General features: G+C 38.9%; 1 protein-coding gene across 6 annotated transcripts in view; it reads left to right on the forward strand.

Annotated features, from left to right (window-relative positions):
- The first annotated feature begins 1,376 nt into the window (after positions 1-1,376).
- The window catches only part of SOX2 (SRY-box transcription factor 2), a 1,587,917-nt gene continuing 1,572,796 nt past the window's right edge, over positions 1,377-16,497 (forward strand). For 3 of the 6 annotated variants that reach the window (XR_012318387.1, XR_012318389.1, XR_012318391.1), the window contains exons 1-2: positions 1,441-1,579; positions 10,238-10,563. The gene's annotated coding sequence lies outside the window, so the exon portion shown is untranslated. Of the gene's footprint in view, positions 1,580-10,237; positions 10,564-16,497 lie in introns of all 6 variants that reach the window. The other 3 variants (XR_012318398.1, XR_012318399.1, XR_012318390.1) reach the window with 2 other exon arrangements.

The following is a 16,497-nucleotide window of genomic DNA, read 5'->3' on the forward strand; positions in this document are numbered from 1 at the left end:
TATTGTATTGCTCCACTTGAATGATAGATCTCTCCCTATACATGCATGCAGGGAGAGTCCTGTCACTCAAGGGAGAAGCCACTGGGGACCCGACTGTCCAACTAGTCTCCCACGTGGCTCGGTCCCCAGTGGCTAGTAAACTATGTTTTTCTCTGAAATGCTGCAACATTTCAGAGTTAAAGATGAATGGCTGAAATAATGTAGCCACTGTCTGATACATGCTGCCTGCAGATTGAGCAGCATGTATCAGATGTCAGGTCCCCTTTAAGACTGATCCATTCTAATGCAGTCCATAAATGATTTATATATGTTAGAACATTATACTGTCCTGTCTTACACATACTTCTATAACACGCACCAAAGATATGACCTTTATTGTTGCTTTATGGGTTAGAGAGTGCATAGACCTTACCAAAGTTTGGTCATATTTCCCCTCCCCATGAGCATTGTGTACTTGTGCCCAAAGGCTCTGTCACTTCAATATAGGCCAATAAGACTGGGGCAAGACAGACAGTGTGAGAATCAGATATTGAGCAGTGTGGTTTTGGGGAACATAATGTTGCCCCAGTTTAATTTTTGAATTTGTCCAGTCTTAACATAGAATAAATGAGTGATTTAAAATAAACTAAATGTTTATTTTTTTTCCTAAACTGATAAAAATGATAATGTTACTGAATATCAGTTTACCATTTTAAATGTCAAATTAAATTTGTAAATTTGCAGTGACGTTAAAGATCAGCGCTACACAGGGTATCACCACCGCCCCTCTATGTTCAAAACATTTCACCCCAGGATTTCTAAATCGTCATCTGCACATTAACGGGTTAATTAATCTAACAAATACATGCTGTCAGAAAGAGATATCACTGTCTTCATGAGGTCAGGTGGGAGGACAACATATTGTTTCCTTTAGACTAAACCTCCCCAAAAATTAAAGGTCTTAAAAGATGCTGCACAAAAGAAGAAAAAAGGAGTCAAGTTTAATGATAAATCTGTCCTCGGAGAACCAGTCAGAATGGATAGTGTTTGAAAAGGATTTAAAAAACCCAACTGTGTGCAGAAATTAGAGTTTTGCCCCTGAATCATATGGAATTACAGTTCTGGAAGCATGTGCCATGCCTACACAATACAGCCCAGAGGAAGCAGCTATTTCTGTTGGTTTTTATTAAACCAACCAAGCAATTTAATTCTTTTGTTCAGGAGAGTTCTACTTCATTGATTAACAAAAGCAGGGATATAATTTTTTCAGCCTTTTTGAAAAGCCTGAAATGTCAAGCCTTTTAAAGCAGATTATTCTGCCTCTGTGCAGTGAATACAGCCAGAGTAACCTTTTGTCTACAATTAAATATTCTAGCATAAATATAAAAGAAAATCAGAGATGGGAAAGATTGACTCACGAGAGATTGGAGAGGTAGATTCACACACTGATAGTGGAAGCAGCTTGCTTCTAATTAAATATGCCACTGAGTCTCAGAGCATTTGCTTTCAGCAGCAGAGAAGAGAGGCTGCCCAAGAATGGGGAGGAAGAGATATATCACATAATCTGTTTGTCCACACTTCTTCCTTGGGGTTTACGAAGGTATTTTCATTTTTTATTCCTACATTGTCATTTGTTCTGGGTATGAAAGGTGATCTCTCAGGGGCACCAACCACCTAAGCTGAAAGTTTAGTCTTTCTTGTTTACAAACTGAACTGAGTTGGGTTGTGTTTTTTTTTAGCTTGGTAATTATGCGTTTATGTGACTTTTTGGTTATATCAGTAACATATTGCATGTGCTATTTATACAAGAGAAAATGCATTTATTATCTTGCATTTCTGAATGCCCTGTATTCTGATGAAGTCTTTAATGTCTATTTAATACATAGAATGCAATTATTATGTCAATATTTCACAATTTAAAAAACATTCATTTCTGGATCTTGTAAAAGTCATTGGCCACATGGGGAAACTTTTAACATTACTATTGGCTTTTGGAATTTTACTATGTATTCATGTAGCCACTGGGATTACTATTGTATTTCTTCTTTTTTATATATAGTGAGACCAGTCAGTATGTATCTCAGGATTATCTATATTACTATTGTATTTCTTCTATTTTATATATAGTGAGGCCAGTCAGTATGTATCTCAGGATTATCTAAAATGATACCTGAAGGTGGTGAAATTTATACCCATTTTTTCTTGTCTTTGCATGTGTGTGCCCAACTTTTTCCATAGTTAATGAAAGTTGTTGGTAGGATGTTTGTAGTCCACATTACAGGGATATTGGTGGAGTTTTCTTTATATAGTATTATCTAACTGAAATCAGATTTCTCATATACTTACAGTACAGAACACTAGTACTAAGTATGTTAAGCATTGAGATCTATGTTATTTGCAGACTATAGGTGAACATAGATATTGCTGTCTTGACAGACTCCATTATATCTCATATGATTCATTTAATTTGCACAGCTCCCTTTGTGTGTGCTGAGTTATACAATACCTGCGAGTATTCCTACTAATTAGAACTTGACATTACTCTTTGCCTCCTGACCTCGGCAGCCCCTGTAATTATTTAGCTCTGTCAATTCCATCACAGTTACATTTATTGGTAGTTTTGTAATTGCTGTTTATTTTCTTCTTTATTCAATAAGATCATGCTAAGAAATACTGGCTATATGAAAATGGCTTGTATTGCTGAATTGTGTTCATACAGTGTAGTTTGTTTTTGATGAAAGCCTTTGTCATGCTAAGAAGAATGGTTGGTACAAATCAGTAAAATCCTGTATTAAGAAAGGGCAATGGTTATTGGTCCCTAAATAAGTATTGTACTATTTTTCTTCAAAATTTTCTAAAAATGTAATAATTTTTGTTTTTATTCTGAATAAATTATTTGGCGCTAACATATCCAACATATCCCACAGCACTGTTCACGGCAGTGTCCCATTGTCCCAAATTGGAATAACAGTCTACTTCCCTAGTACCAATTTCATAGAAGACTAATTAACCTATAAGTATGTTTTATCTAGTGGCAGAGTGTTTGCATGCTGTGAATCCTATTAATTAGAAGAAACTATAATTACAACAGCTCGGGTCAAGTTTGTTTTATCGTTTTCCGAGGACAACCTGTTGCTTAAATCTGTATAGTATTATGACCTGTAAGTGGAAGAAAGTTTAATTGAATAGACATCTATTTTATTCTAATATCTCGCACAATGAGAGTTTGAATGGAAAGTGGAAACTGTGCAGTGCAGAAAAAGCAAATAAATGCCAGTATTTCTTCATATTTGCTGCTTTACCGTAAATAACATATCCGTGTTTATGACATATATTAATAGATTTTTATCATTTTTATTGTTATATAAATTGGTTCATTAAATATATGTTTGCCTTAAAGCACATAATGCAGTGAAAGCTACATTATCTATATATTAAGCCTAATACAAAGCACAATAACTCTGTAACATTGCATATGTAAGATAATATATAAATAGAGGCCAATATTATATTGTGCATTAATAAGACCATATATAAGGTATTTTAGTTACTTATATTTCATTATGTCTATTTTATTCTCTGCATTGAGTTTTATTATTTGATAAAAGACAAAGATGAGCTAGAGATTTCTATACAGTAATCCACTATGATACTATGTTTAGACTATAGACTTTTTTCAGGCCATGGTAAACCTGCAATCTTGGGGCCTACAAAGAATTAGTGTTGCACTGTGATTCTCATTTTTCAGTTCCTGGGTGACCTTAGTAGTTGCGGGTTTGTGCACTTCTTTTCTGTTGACACAACACCATTTTTAAGTTGTCTGAAACCTAAAAATTTGTAAAAAATTGTCATATAAGAATGATGTAACTTAAGGAATACTCATATTACAATGTCGAGGCTTTTTTTTGTTAGTAGAAAAGCTTGGACTTGGATACTAAAGGAATTGTAAAGATAAAATGTAGCTAGCGGGCAAGGATCGCTCAAAAACTATGAATCACTATCCTGTTCTGAAATATGAAAGTAATGATCTCATTGGTTGTTATGGAGAACTCATTGAGTTTGCTGTTGAGTAGTCTTCCAAATTAGGTTTCTAATCTGGATTTTGGAGCAGCTGGATGGTCAAAAACATTATGACCCTGATTCATCAAGGCTGGCGCTGTTTGGAGGAGGGGGTGTGATAGAGTCAAAAGCACCTAATTCATTAAGCGGTTCACGTCTCTTAATAAATCAGGCTCATCTTAAAAGTGGCAAGTACCTCACTCCAACTCTTATTCCAGACAGAGACTAGAGTAAGTTTTGTGGCATAAGGTATGCCCCAACTCATCATGAATTAGATAAGTGTGAGTCGCTCTGGCCCATCCTGCCCCAGCTCCACCTACTTCAGCGGAGCTGGCCAAAGCTGGAGTGAAAATAGCAAAAGTTGCGAAATCTTTGCACAACCTTGCATTGAGAAAGAATTCTGTAACTTTTCAAACTGTATTATGTCAGATTCTTGGCGTAAACACTTTGATAAAACGCGCCCCATATATTTGAAATGCCAATGCCTGACTATGGGCATAGGTCCGAGGTCGCATACTGTCAATTACAGCGCCATCTATGTTTGACTGCTCAGCTTGTAACTACTGGGCAAAGCACAACTGTACAGTGCCAGAAAAGGAACAGTTGGCCTTCTCTTACTTTAAATGCCAAAATACAGTTTTCACATATATTCCCTTGGACAGCTACTGGGCAAACTTTTTAATGTTTTTTTTTCCAGGAAATTCAGCTTTAAACAGTAAGCTAGATAATATTCTAATGTAGTTGTATGAGGCCAGTTACCCCCATTGTCCACTAGCCATTCTATCATGGGTTTCATCTACTTCCAGTCCTGTGCTCTACACTGGACAGTGTTTCCTATGTCTGCACATGATCAAGGCAGTATGAAGAGGCCATCTAAGTGCTTATTTCAGTAGATAAACTAGCCCCTTCTCTGTCTCTGCATTTGCTGTGACAGATAAAGGGGCAGGGTTAGTTATTGAAATAAGAAGTCAGTTAAGTTAAACTTAGTTTATGCTTGATATATCTGTTCCATTTGAAAGTTGATTAAAAGTTAATGCGTTATACTATTAGTCTTAACGCCAACACTAGGCACACTTGAGCATAGGGCATTGAGCGAAAACAAGTTATTTGTTTGAGACTTAATTGAGCCCTTATTAATTTATTCAATGTATTCATTGCCATTTCAGGCATGTTCACATGTAAGTTATAATTATTTCAATTCTATTATCAAGTACACTTTACTATGTTTATTTAATTTTATAAAGAATCTGTCTTTATTACATACACATATATGCATACATAGTATATACATTCGTACGTGTATATATATACAGTACAGACCAAAAGTTTGGACACACCTTCTTATTTAAAGATTTTTCTGTATTTTCATGACTATGAAAATTGTACATTCACACTGAAGGCATCAAAACTATGAATTAACACATGTGGAATTATATACTTAACAAAAAAGTGTGAAACAACTGAAAATATGTCTTATATTCTAGGTTCTTCAAAGTAGCCACCTTTTGCTTTGATGACTGCTTTGCACACTCTTGGCATTCTCTTGATGAGCTTCAAGAGGTAGTCACTGGAAATGGTCTTTCAACAATCTTGAAGGAGTTCCCATAGATGCTTAGCACTTGTTGGCCCTTTTGCCTTCACTCTGCGGTCCAGCTCACCCCAAACCATCTCGATTGGGTTCAGGTCTTGTGACTGTGGAGGCCAGGTCAGCTGGCATTGAACCCCATCACTCTCCTTCTTGTTCAAATAGCCCTTACACAGCCTGGAGGTGTGTTTGGGGTCATTGTCCTGTTGAAAAATAAATGATGGTCCAACTAAACGCAAACCAGATGGAATAGCATGCCGCTGCAAGATGCTGTGGTAGCCATGCTGGTTCAGTATGCCTTCAATTTTGAATAAATCCCCAACAGTGTCACCAGCAAAGCACCCCCACACCATCACACCTCCTCCTCCATGCTTCACGGTGGGAACCAGGCATGTAGAGCCCATCCGTTCACCTTTTCTGCGTCGCACAAAGACACTGTTGTTGGAAACAAAGATCTCAAATTTGGACTCATCAGACCAAAGCACATATTTCCACTGGTCTAATGTCCATTCCTTGTGTTCTTTAGCCCAAACAAGTCTCTTCTGCTTGTTGCCTGTCCTTAGCAGTGGTTTCCTAGCAGCTATTTTACCATGAAGGCCTGCTGCACAAAGTTTCCTCTTAACAGTTGTTGAAGAGATGTGTCTGCTGCTAGAACTCTGTGTGGCATTGACCTGGTCTCTAATCTGAGCTGCTGTTAACCTGCGATTTCTGAGGCTGGTGACTCGGATAAATTTATCCTCAGAAGCAGAGGTGACTCTTGGTCTTCCTTTCCTGGGTCGGTCCTCATGTGAGCCAGTTTCTTTGTAGCGCTTGACGGTTTTTGCTACAGCACTTGGGGACACTTTCAAAGTTTTCCCATTTTTTCGCACTGATTGACCTTCATTTCTTAAAGTAATGATGGCCACTTGTTTTTCTTTACTTAGCTGCTTTTTTCTTGCCATAATACAAGTTCTAACAGTCTATTCAGTAGGGCTATCAGCTGTGTATCCACCAGACTTCTGCACAACACAACTGATGGTCCCAATCCCATTTATTAGGCAACAAAATCCCACTTATTAAACCTGACAGGGCACACCTGTGAAGTGAAAACCATTTCCGGTGACTACCTCTTGAAGCTCATCAAGAGAATGCCAAGAGTGTGCAAAGCAGTCATCAAAGCAAAAGGTGGCTACTTTGAAGAACCAAGAATATAAGACATATTTTCAGTTGTTTCACACTTTTTTGTTAGTATATAATTCCACATGTGTTAATTCATAGTTTTGATGCCTTCAGTGTGAATGTACAATTTTCATAGTCCTGAAAATACAGAAAAATCTTTAAATGAGAAGGTGTGTCCAAACTTTTGGTCTGTACTGTATATACTGTGTATATATATATATATATATATATATATATATATAGATATATATGTATATACACACCTGTATATATTCATATAAATATACACTGTGTGCACAATTATTAGGCAATTGGTATTTTGGTGCTGTCAGTCAATCCAAAAGGTTAATGAACCTGAAACCTGAATATTTAAGAAATTAAAAGTGAGGTGTTGTCTTTCTTAGGAGAATATCTATGCGTGGCTAATTATTGGGCAACTATTAGTGTGCAGAATTGTTATGCAACTGAATGAAAAACTTAATTTTTCCTATCTTAATTGTCCTTCCATCCATAGAGTCTATCAGTTTCTTAATCTATTGAAGATCAACTTTTTAGACAGCACCAACCACAGTCTCCCAGACACTGTTCAGAGAGGTGGACTGGTTTCCTTCACCATAAATCTTCTGTTTAAAAAGGGCCCACAAGTTCTCAATAGGGTTGGTTGAGGCCTTTACTGACTTGCCAAGCAGTGGAGTACTTTGATGCATGCGATGGAGCATTATCCTGCATAAAAATTGTGTTTTTTTTTAAAGATGCAAACTTTTCCTGTACCACTGCTTGAAGAAAGTGTCTTCTAAAAACTGGCAGTAGGTTTTTGGAATTGATTTTGAGTCCATAATCAACTCGAAAAGGTCCAACTAGCTCATCTTTTATAATACCAGCTCCTAGCAGTACCCCACCTTCACCTTGCTGACGTCTGATTCGAATTGGAGGTATGTGCCTTTTACTGATCCAGTTATGGGCCCATGTATTCATGTCTCTTGTTCAGTGGTGGTCGGGTTTCGGCTTCCCTTATCTTGGCGATGTCTCTGAGCACTGAACACCTTGTACTTCTGGGCTCTGCAGAGAGGTTGCAGTTCTGGACTATGCAGGAGAATTTTGCCTAAGGAAAACAAGTTGCCTAATAATTCTGCACACCTTGATAAACGTTGTTAATATCATCATTAGGCCACATTACCCCTTATTGCACAAATACACATCTCCTGATCTGCTTCATCCATTAAACATTCAAGTTTATACAACTTGGAGTTAGAAAGTCTGCATTAAAATGATATGATCAATATACTTGCCTAATAATCTAAAAAGTGTGCACCACACAGTGTGAATATATATATATATATATATATATATATATATATACATACATATATATATATATATATATATCATTATATATACATATCTATCTAATATATATATATATATGCATAATAATAATAGAAAATCTTATTTAGCACAATTTATGAACATTCTTTTGTCGACTGTTCTGTTACATGGGAAATAACATTGACCATTATATGGCTTGTATCCTGCCTTTTTCTCCCTCCAGCTTTTCTTCACCCTTATCTCTTCATAGATCTTCATATGTATCAAGTGTAATTTGATCTCTCACTGAAGACAGATTTGTAGACAGATTTGAGCAGTTTTTGAGAGTTAATTATCTGTAATAGAGAGAAATGACTGATAAGTAGAGAAAGAGGTATTTTCTCTACTAAGATATATTGGAAAACTTCTTATTTTCACAAGTGTAACTACTCTTTAAATCTTCATGTATTTAACTAGCATTGTATAGTTATTCAAACCATTTCTGTATTACAAAACCAAATGGTCCACTAAACAAAAAAATACTGAAACTTTGCATTCATTACAGTTCATTATTACCTCCCAGTATAAGTGTAACATATTTTTCATTTTTGAGACAAGATCCCATGCTGGGCTTTGATAAGAGCACTAAAGAGAGCAAAGCGAGAAATCTTTATTAGTGATGAACGAGCGTGCCCTCTAATGCTCGATAGTTGATCAAGCATCAGGGTGCTCGGGGACGCTCATTATTCGATCGAGTATCGTGGGTTCTCAAGCGCCATGCTCGAGTCCCTGGACCGCATGTTTTGCGGCTGTTAGACAACCAATAAACATGTGGGGATTACCTGCCATACATGGTAATGCCGTAGCCATGTTCGCTACTGGCATTACTGTGATTGGCTGGCTGCATCGCGTCATGGGATCTTTTATAGGACCAGGGAAATCGGGAAGAGCCGCGCAAAGAGCCAGAATTTGTGAATCTAATGTGATGTGCCAATTCTGGGGCGGCTTCGAGCTGGTATTTTTAGCCTGGGAAGGGCCAAATAACCATGAACCTTCCCATCCTGATAATATCAGCCTCCAGCTGTCTGCTTTACCTTGGATGGTTATCAAAAATGGGGGGGACCCCACAGCGACATGGGAGTCCGAGATGCGTCCAGACGTCTTCCCCATGCTGTTCCCATTCCATTTGAGCGCTGTTTCCATCCATTTCAATTATTTTCCTGCCTCCTCAGACCACCTGTTAGGGTCTCCCAGAAAAATACTTGAGTTTCCCATTGACTTCCATTATACTCATTACTCGACCCCCTCCCCCGAGCATCTGACCTGCTTGGTTCGAGTATCGAGCACTCGAGCATGTTAGTGCTCGCTCATCACTAATCTTTGTGTTTGCTGCATGACAAAACTTTTTCTAAACATTTGTGTTTTCTGCGTAACAAAAGCTTTTACTGATGTGTTCACCCCTGAAAGCAATATAAAAATATAGGCTACTAATTCATTAAGACTGGCGCTTTTCTCATACCAGTCATAACGAAGGAGCACTGGAATAAAATGCATCAAATTCAGTATGAGGAGGGTGCCTCTTAATGAATTTAGTGCATCACACAACTGTTGAATGCCTCCACCTAAGGCTGGCATAATTTTTGCCACTTTTGTGGTGTAAATTCTAAAAAGAATGATAAATATCTGTTTGGATATTTTTAAATCTCATGAAGCCATATTAAAATTGTAACAGATTTAATAACAATGAAAATAACTGCAATGGTGAAGTAAGATATATACACTCACTGTATATATACAAGTATATGTAATCTATTCTTTATCATTAGTGGCATTCCTACTGGCCCCATATATAGTATGTGAGATGCACGTATGCATTGAATGTGTTTATAGAAAATGCTGATTTTGCACAACTAGTTGCATCCATTATGTTGATGCTTTCATTATATAGAGCTTGACTGGCATCTGCATGATACTTCATTCATTAAGAATGGTAAAACAACTATTTTCATGTTGCTGTCCCAGTTTCCATTTTGCTTTGATTTTCATTCACACTTTTAGGGTCTGTCATCTGTTTTCTGCTAAAAAGAGCATCATGCACGTTTCATTCTAAATAGTTAATTAATCTTCTTTTTCAAATGTCTTTTCTTTTAGCCTGAATGGGAATTTTTCACCCTGCTATTATATTCTATTCAGCAAACAAAAACACATCAACTAAGATGTGAGTGCAGCACAAAAGAACCCAGGAAGAATCAGACCAAGAGAAGAGAGGATTGGAGTGACACTGAAAACACCAAGCCATATATATTAAGGGGATGTTCCCTAACAGATATCTCCACTTTTAAGGAAGGGCATGGCCATTCTTTTTGAGCCACCATGAATAAGGTTGGACCTCTGCTTTACCAACTATCCTTGGAACATTTCTAGACATTTAAAACTATCAAATGTCCCGCTTACAGAGCTGTACAGAGCACCTAATGGTAAGTTATTTGCTTTTAAGTTTATTTGCTTTTGGGCTTTTAAAAACAAATATTGCACTTTGATGGGACTTAGGATGAATTTCAAGAAAGACTTGCTTTTGAAAGCGCTAAAATAATTGTTTGGCTTTATAAACATGTATATAAAATTGAGTCCTAAGCAATGTGTTTAGATTTTTATCACTTTTTCATTGAGGTTTTCAAAATACATCAAAGAAACATTGCAGATACTGTACATCTGAATAAATGTGTACAGGAAAACCTGAATATCTTGAATTATATAGTTTAAAAATATAGAGGTGGAGAGTGGCAAGTGGTGGTGGTAATGATGGTGGGTTGGAAGGGGTATCTGAACAAGTACATTCAGTAATAAGCAGATAGAAAAGGGAGACATCTAAAGTTGTTTCAAATTAAACAAACCATGTTAAGTTTAGTCTATGAGGTTCTCAATGAGTTTAGGCTTTGGAGAGGGCAAAATGTCAATATGTGGTAAAGAGTTACCTTTCATGGGGTTTACTGTTTAGATTGACTCTATTGTACAACTGTTATTTTTTTGGTTGCGAGCTCCGGAGCTATATAAGTTGTATTATAAGCTTGACAGCTGCTAATAGATGAGTGGGAAGCTATTTTTTTATCAATTAAAGGCCAGTAGATGGAAAGGCTAAAGAAATTAATTTTAGTGACAGTTGAGTTTTAGTAGAACAGATTTTGTTCTTTATTTCATTCTAGTCTTAATCAATGGGCAATCTACCAAAATTATGAGAAGTTACCTGTATATGCTTGGTTTCTCCAGAATAATTTTAAGTCAGGGAGACTTCTATGATTGAATTATTTTGGCATGTTGTACAATGTGGTTAAAATTTTGTAGTTGTTCTCTAGTAGTTTTATACACCTTGAGAATCTGTTTGAGTTACAATAGAAAGTACATTAGGTCTCTCCTTGGCAGACAGCTGTCTTACCAGCTCTTATGATAGTGTGATTATTTTATTTGATAGTATTCATCAAACTGTAGAGTCTTTTGGATATTTGAAGTAAACTTGTGTCCCCCTTTAACACTCTTAAAGAACTTGGCCTATTGCTTAATTTTGTTGTCATAAAACTGCTAAAAGTCTCTTCAGACACTCAAGATTTGATGAGGATTTAGGCTTTTAAGATTTTGGAGTCCTCATCAAATCCACAAACTTTTTGCAAGCAGGTTACGTTAAAAGAATATTTTATATCTCTTTCACATACAGCAGAAAAAAATCAGTGAATAATAATGATTAGACATAAGCAGACTTGACAAAATTAATATTCGCCAAAATGCTTGAATTTATTTATAAAGTTATTATCTGTGAATTGAATGTTCGCTATTCAGCTCTGGGGTCTCTCAAGTCAGAAAAGCATAATAACGTAACGTAAACAAGACCGAAAAAACAACTACCGGTAATACTCACCTCAACACTCACCTGCACCAACTCTCCTGTTGCCTCCAATGTCCACTGCCCACCATCCAGTCCTCAGGACCTCTAACTTTCATAGTCATGAATCATTGTCTTCACTCTAGAACAGGACTTATGGCTACGACCAGGTCTCGGAGGTCACGGCATGACATAATGTCTCAGCACATGTTGTTACGCCGTGATGTTACGATGAGCCGTGACCTCTGAGGCTTGGTTGTGGTCAGAAGTCATATTCTAGATTAATATCAGCATGTGACTGCAGATAGAGGGCCTGAGAATCGGATAGTTGGCAATGCGGGTGCCAGGACAAGTGAGCTGCAAGTGAATATTCATATATATATATTTTTTTTAATGCTATACAATTCCGTAAAATGGTGGCCACAGCTGGTTGCCACTTTGCTGAATTCATGCAGAGTGAATTAAGAAAAATATCCATATTCTGGAGAGTGCAGATTATTGTAAAATTTGGGTAGCATTCTATTCTACTTTAACACATTCACCCATCTCTATTCTCTGAGGATTTGAGAATCCGCAGAATGCTCATTATTTATGGGCTTTTTGCAAGAAAAAAAATACAAATTAGCCACATTGAATGACAATTTTCTAGTGGATTGATGGCACATCTGCAGCAGAAATGTTGAGTGTCAACCTAAAGATGCAGTCACCCATCCATTGTACACATCCATGTGACGCACCCCCCGGGCTGTGGGGTACTCGGTGCCGGGCCGGTCGTTGCTAAGGGGGATGTCACAGTGGCGGTGACCCGGTCCGTGACCCAGGGCGGTCAATCAAAAGGGGAATATTTTCAGGGGATTTATAGTTTTTATATGCAGTTCGTGACGCCACCTGTGGTGTGCGGCTATGTGAAGCCGCCGCTGCAGAGCAGGTCCTCTGGAGCTGGTGTGAATGCAGCAGAGTTGGTTTAGCTCTCCACAGATAGAGCTTAGCTCCAGGGCAGTGTAGATGTTGTTGTTATGAAGTAGCCCTCATGGTGCAGTGTAGTGCAGGGAGTGATGGCGCATCAGAAATAACGGACAGAGACGGTGGGGTGCAGTCTTCAGGGTATTACTCACGATTTTCAGACTACAAGTTACCAGGGCCAGGGTAACTTCCCACGTCGTCCTGTGCTTACTCAGGGAGGGGTTCAGCCAACCCTCGGGTACCTCCAGTATACATAGCGGGACCCCCTTTTGTGTGTTTCTTCTGGCCGTCTCCCTGCACCTCACACCTAGTGTCCCAATCCAGTGACCGTGGACCTTGTCGGGTGATGTCTTCTCTGTCCCCTGGGTCCTCTATGGCTACCTTCTTGATGAGACAGATGTGGATTGTGACTGCAGTACCTGAAATACTGCAGCCTCCGGTTTCCTAGTTGAGACTTGAAGAACTCTGCTAGTTTAGGGACCGGTCCCCTCTGTGCGACCTGACCCCTCCACCGCCTGGCAGATTTGGGCGTACGGGTGGCCTCCAGCACTTCCCGTACCCCTGGGGTCCCTTCCACGTTCCTGGAGCCTTTCTCCTGCTCCTCTCCTCCTCAGTCTGTCCTGGGCCTCTCCTCAGGCCCTCCTCCTGAGCAGAGCTCCTACAGAGCTCCTGCTCCTCTCACTGTCCTCCTCTGACTGACCTGTTCTTTTAAGATCGCTTCCCAATTTATATCACTTCTTCCAATGCTCCCCTGATTGACTTCCTCCACCCACACCCACTACATGGTTCCCCCTACTTTGGTTCCCCCCACTCCAGCCAGGGACAGGGCTCAGCAGGAAGCGCGACACATCTTGCCCTTCCAGCTTGTCTGGAGTAGTGTAGTGTTGGATGCAGGTGTTAGGGTCCCGGGCTGTACTCCTTCCTTACCTGACAGTGAGATACAACACATCTGGGTTAGATGCAGTACCTCTGTGGCGACTGAACCCTCAGGGGCGCCACACATGTGCTTTCTGTTCTTTCACGGGCAGCACACAGACCTATAGCGTTTCATTGATGTACACATCCGATTTAAAAACAGATCTGTGTATCAGATCCGTAAGACTTAGAGCAAGTTCTATTCTGATCAGTTTTGTGGATCAGACTTGGTCATTAAAGTTTATTGGGATAAATGGATGAAAAATTTCACTTTTTACTTCAGTGTTCCATCCATTATAACTGATCCATTGTTAGCAGTTAAAGGATAAAAAAAAGTTCAGTCCATCTCTTTAAGTTTTTAAAAACAGATGAGAGAAAACGGATGCAAAGCAGAAGCAAAATGGATGATACATGAGAGAAAAATGGTCCATTTTACATGGAAATGGATGTGTTAATATATCCTTAGATTTCAGCAGATAATTCTTTGACAAATACACAATGGACATGTAAATATACCTATAGAGATGAAATTCAGAATGTGTTTTGAAATTAACAGTTTATATTATTAATCATAAATTAACTCCATTATCAAACTGAAACGCAGACATTACTGTTTAATGTTTTGAAGGAATTAAAATATCCTTGATTTTGTATAAGAAAACGATTTAAATAATTATTTGGTGATGATTAGTGATGAGCGAGCGTGCTCATCACTGCTTGGTACTCGCCTGAGCATCTCACTGCTCGAGATGCTCGGCGAGTACTTCCGTGATGCTCTGTCGGGAGCTCGGGTCCCCGCCCTGCATGTTTGGCACTCTTTAGACAGCCAATTAACATGCAGGGGTTGCCTGCCACTCACTGTAATGCCGTGGCCATGTTGATTGTGGCATTACAGTGATTCGCTGGCCGCATAGCGTCATCGGGTCTATATAAGACCTGGTGACCCTATGCTCGTCACAGTCTACCCTGGAAACAGGCAGAATAGGGAGAGGTGCTGCTGAGTGAGGGACAGAATTCGTGGTTTATTAGCTAGGCATAGGTATTCCACAGCAAGATATATATTCATCAGAACTAACAGTCCTTCTAAGGACTAATCCAGCTGCATATATTACTGTTGATAGCAGGAGTTAGGCAGACTGAGTTTGTGGACACTGTATACAGCAGAATAGGGTCCATTGCACGTTCTGTCTGCTGCTGCTGTTAGAGATATACATAATAGCCCTAGATATCAGGACTAATTTTTTTTTGCTCTTAATTCTGATTATTTGCTTAAAAAGCAATACAGTGCACCATTTTTCTGCTCCATTTGCTTGTTACCAGAATACAGCCAGGTTTTTTTTATTTTATTCGCACTGCTGTACTGTGGAAGCAGAGAAACTTTTCCATCATCAGACGTGATCCCATATTACTGCAGTAATAATCGTGACTTTTTTGAGCGAGCCAAATATTACCCTCCATTTAAAGTCTACCTCTTGGGTGTTGTTCATCCTATTCACACTTGGTCGCTGAACAATACCACATCTATAAGGTCACTTCCTAAAACCGTGATCATCAAACGTGATCCCATATTACTGCAGTAATAATTGTGGCATTTTTTGGAGCATGCCAAATTTTACCCTCCATTTAAAGTCTGCCACTTGGGTGTTGTTCATCCCATTCACACTTGGTCGCTGAACAATACCACATCTATAAGCCCACTTCCTAAAACTGTGGTCATCAGACGTGATCCGATATTACTGCCATAACAATTGTGACATTTTTTTGAGCGTGCCAAATATTACCCTCCATTTAAAGTCTGCCACTTGGGTGTTGTTCATCCTATTCACTCTTGGTCGCTGACCAATACCACATCTCTGAGGCCACTTCATAAAACCTTGGTCATCAGACGTGATCCCATATTACTGCAGTAATAATCGTGACTTTTTTTGAGCGAGCCAAATATTACCCTCCATTTAAACTCTACCTCTTGGGTGTTTTTCATCCTATTCACACTTGGTCGCTGAACAATACCACATCTATAAGGTCACTTCCTAAAACCGTGATCATCAAACGTGATCCCATATTACTGCAGTAATAATTGTGGCATTTTTTGGAGCATGCCAAATATTACCCTCCATTTAAAGTCTTCCACTTGGGTGTTGTTCATCCCATTCACACTTGGTCGCTGAACAATACCACATCTATAAGGCCACTTCCTAAAACCGTGGTCATCAGACGTGATCCGATATTACTGCCATAACAATCGTGACATTTTTTTGAGCGTGCCAAATATTACCCTCCATTTAAAGTCTGCCACTTGGGTGTTGTTCATCCTATTCACTCTTGGTCGCTGACCAATACCACATCTCTAAGGCCACTTCATAAAACCTTGGTCATCAGACGTGATCCCATATTACTGCGGTAATAATCGTGACATTTTTTTGAGCGGGCCAAATATTACACTCCATTTAAAATGGGCAAGGCACATGGCAACGGACGGGGAAGTGGACGTGATGGTGATGGTGCATGCAGAAGCCGAGGTCGTGAGCAAGCTGAAACTGTGCCTGCTGAGGGAGCACAACAAACACCCACATTATGTCGAACTACCTTCCTTTCCCAATTTCTAGGGAGCTGCGGAACACCACTCTTGAAGCCCGAACAGTGTGAAAAGGTTGTTGGT

This window comes from Phyllobates terribilis, unplaced genomic scaffold, assembly GCF_046119375.1.
Source record: "Phyllobates terribilis strain yellow unplaced genomic scaffold, ASM4611937v1 Scaffold_3__8_contigs__length_932513732, whole genome shotgun sequence".
Lineage (NCBI taxonomy): Eukaryota > Metazoa > Chordata > Amphibia > Anura > Dendrobatidae > Phyllobates > Phyllobates terribilis.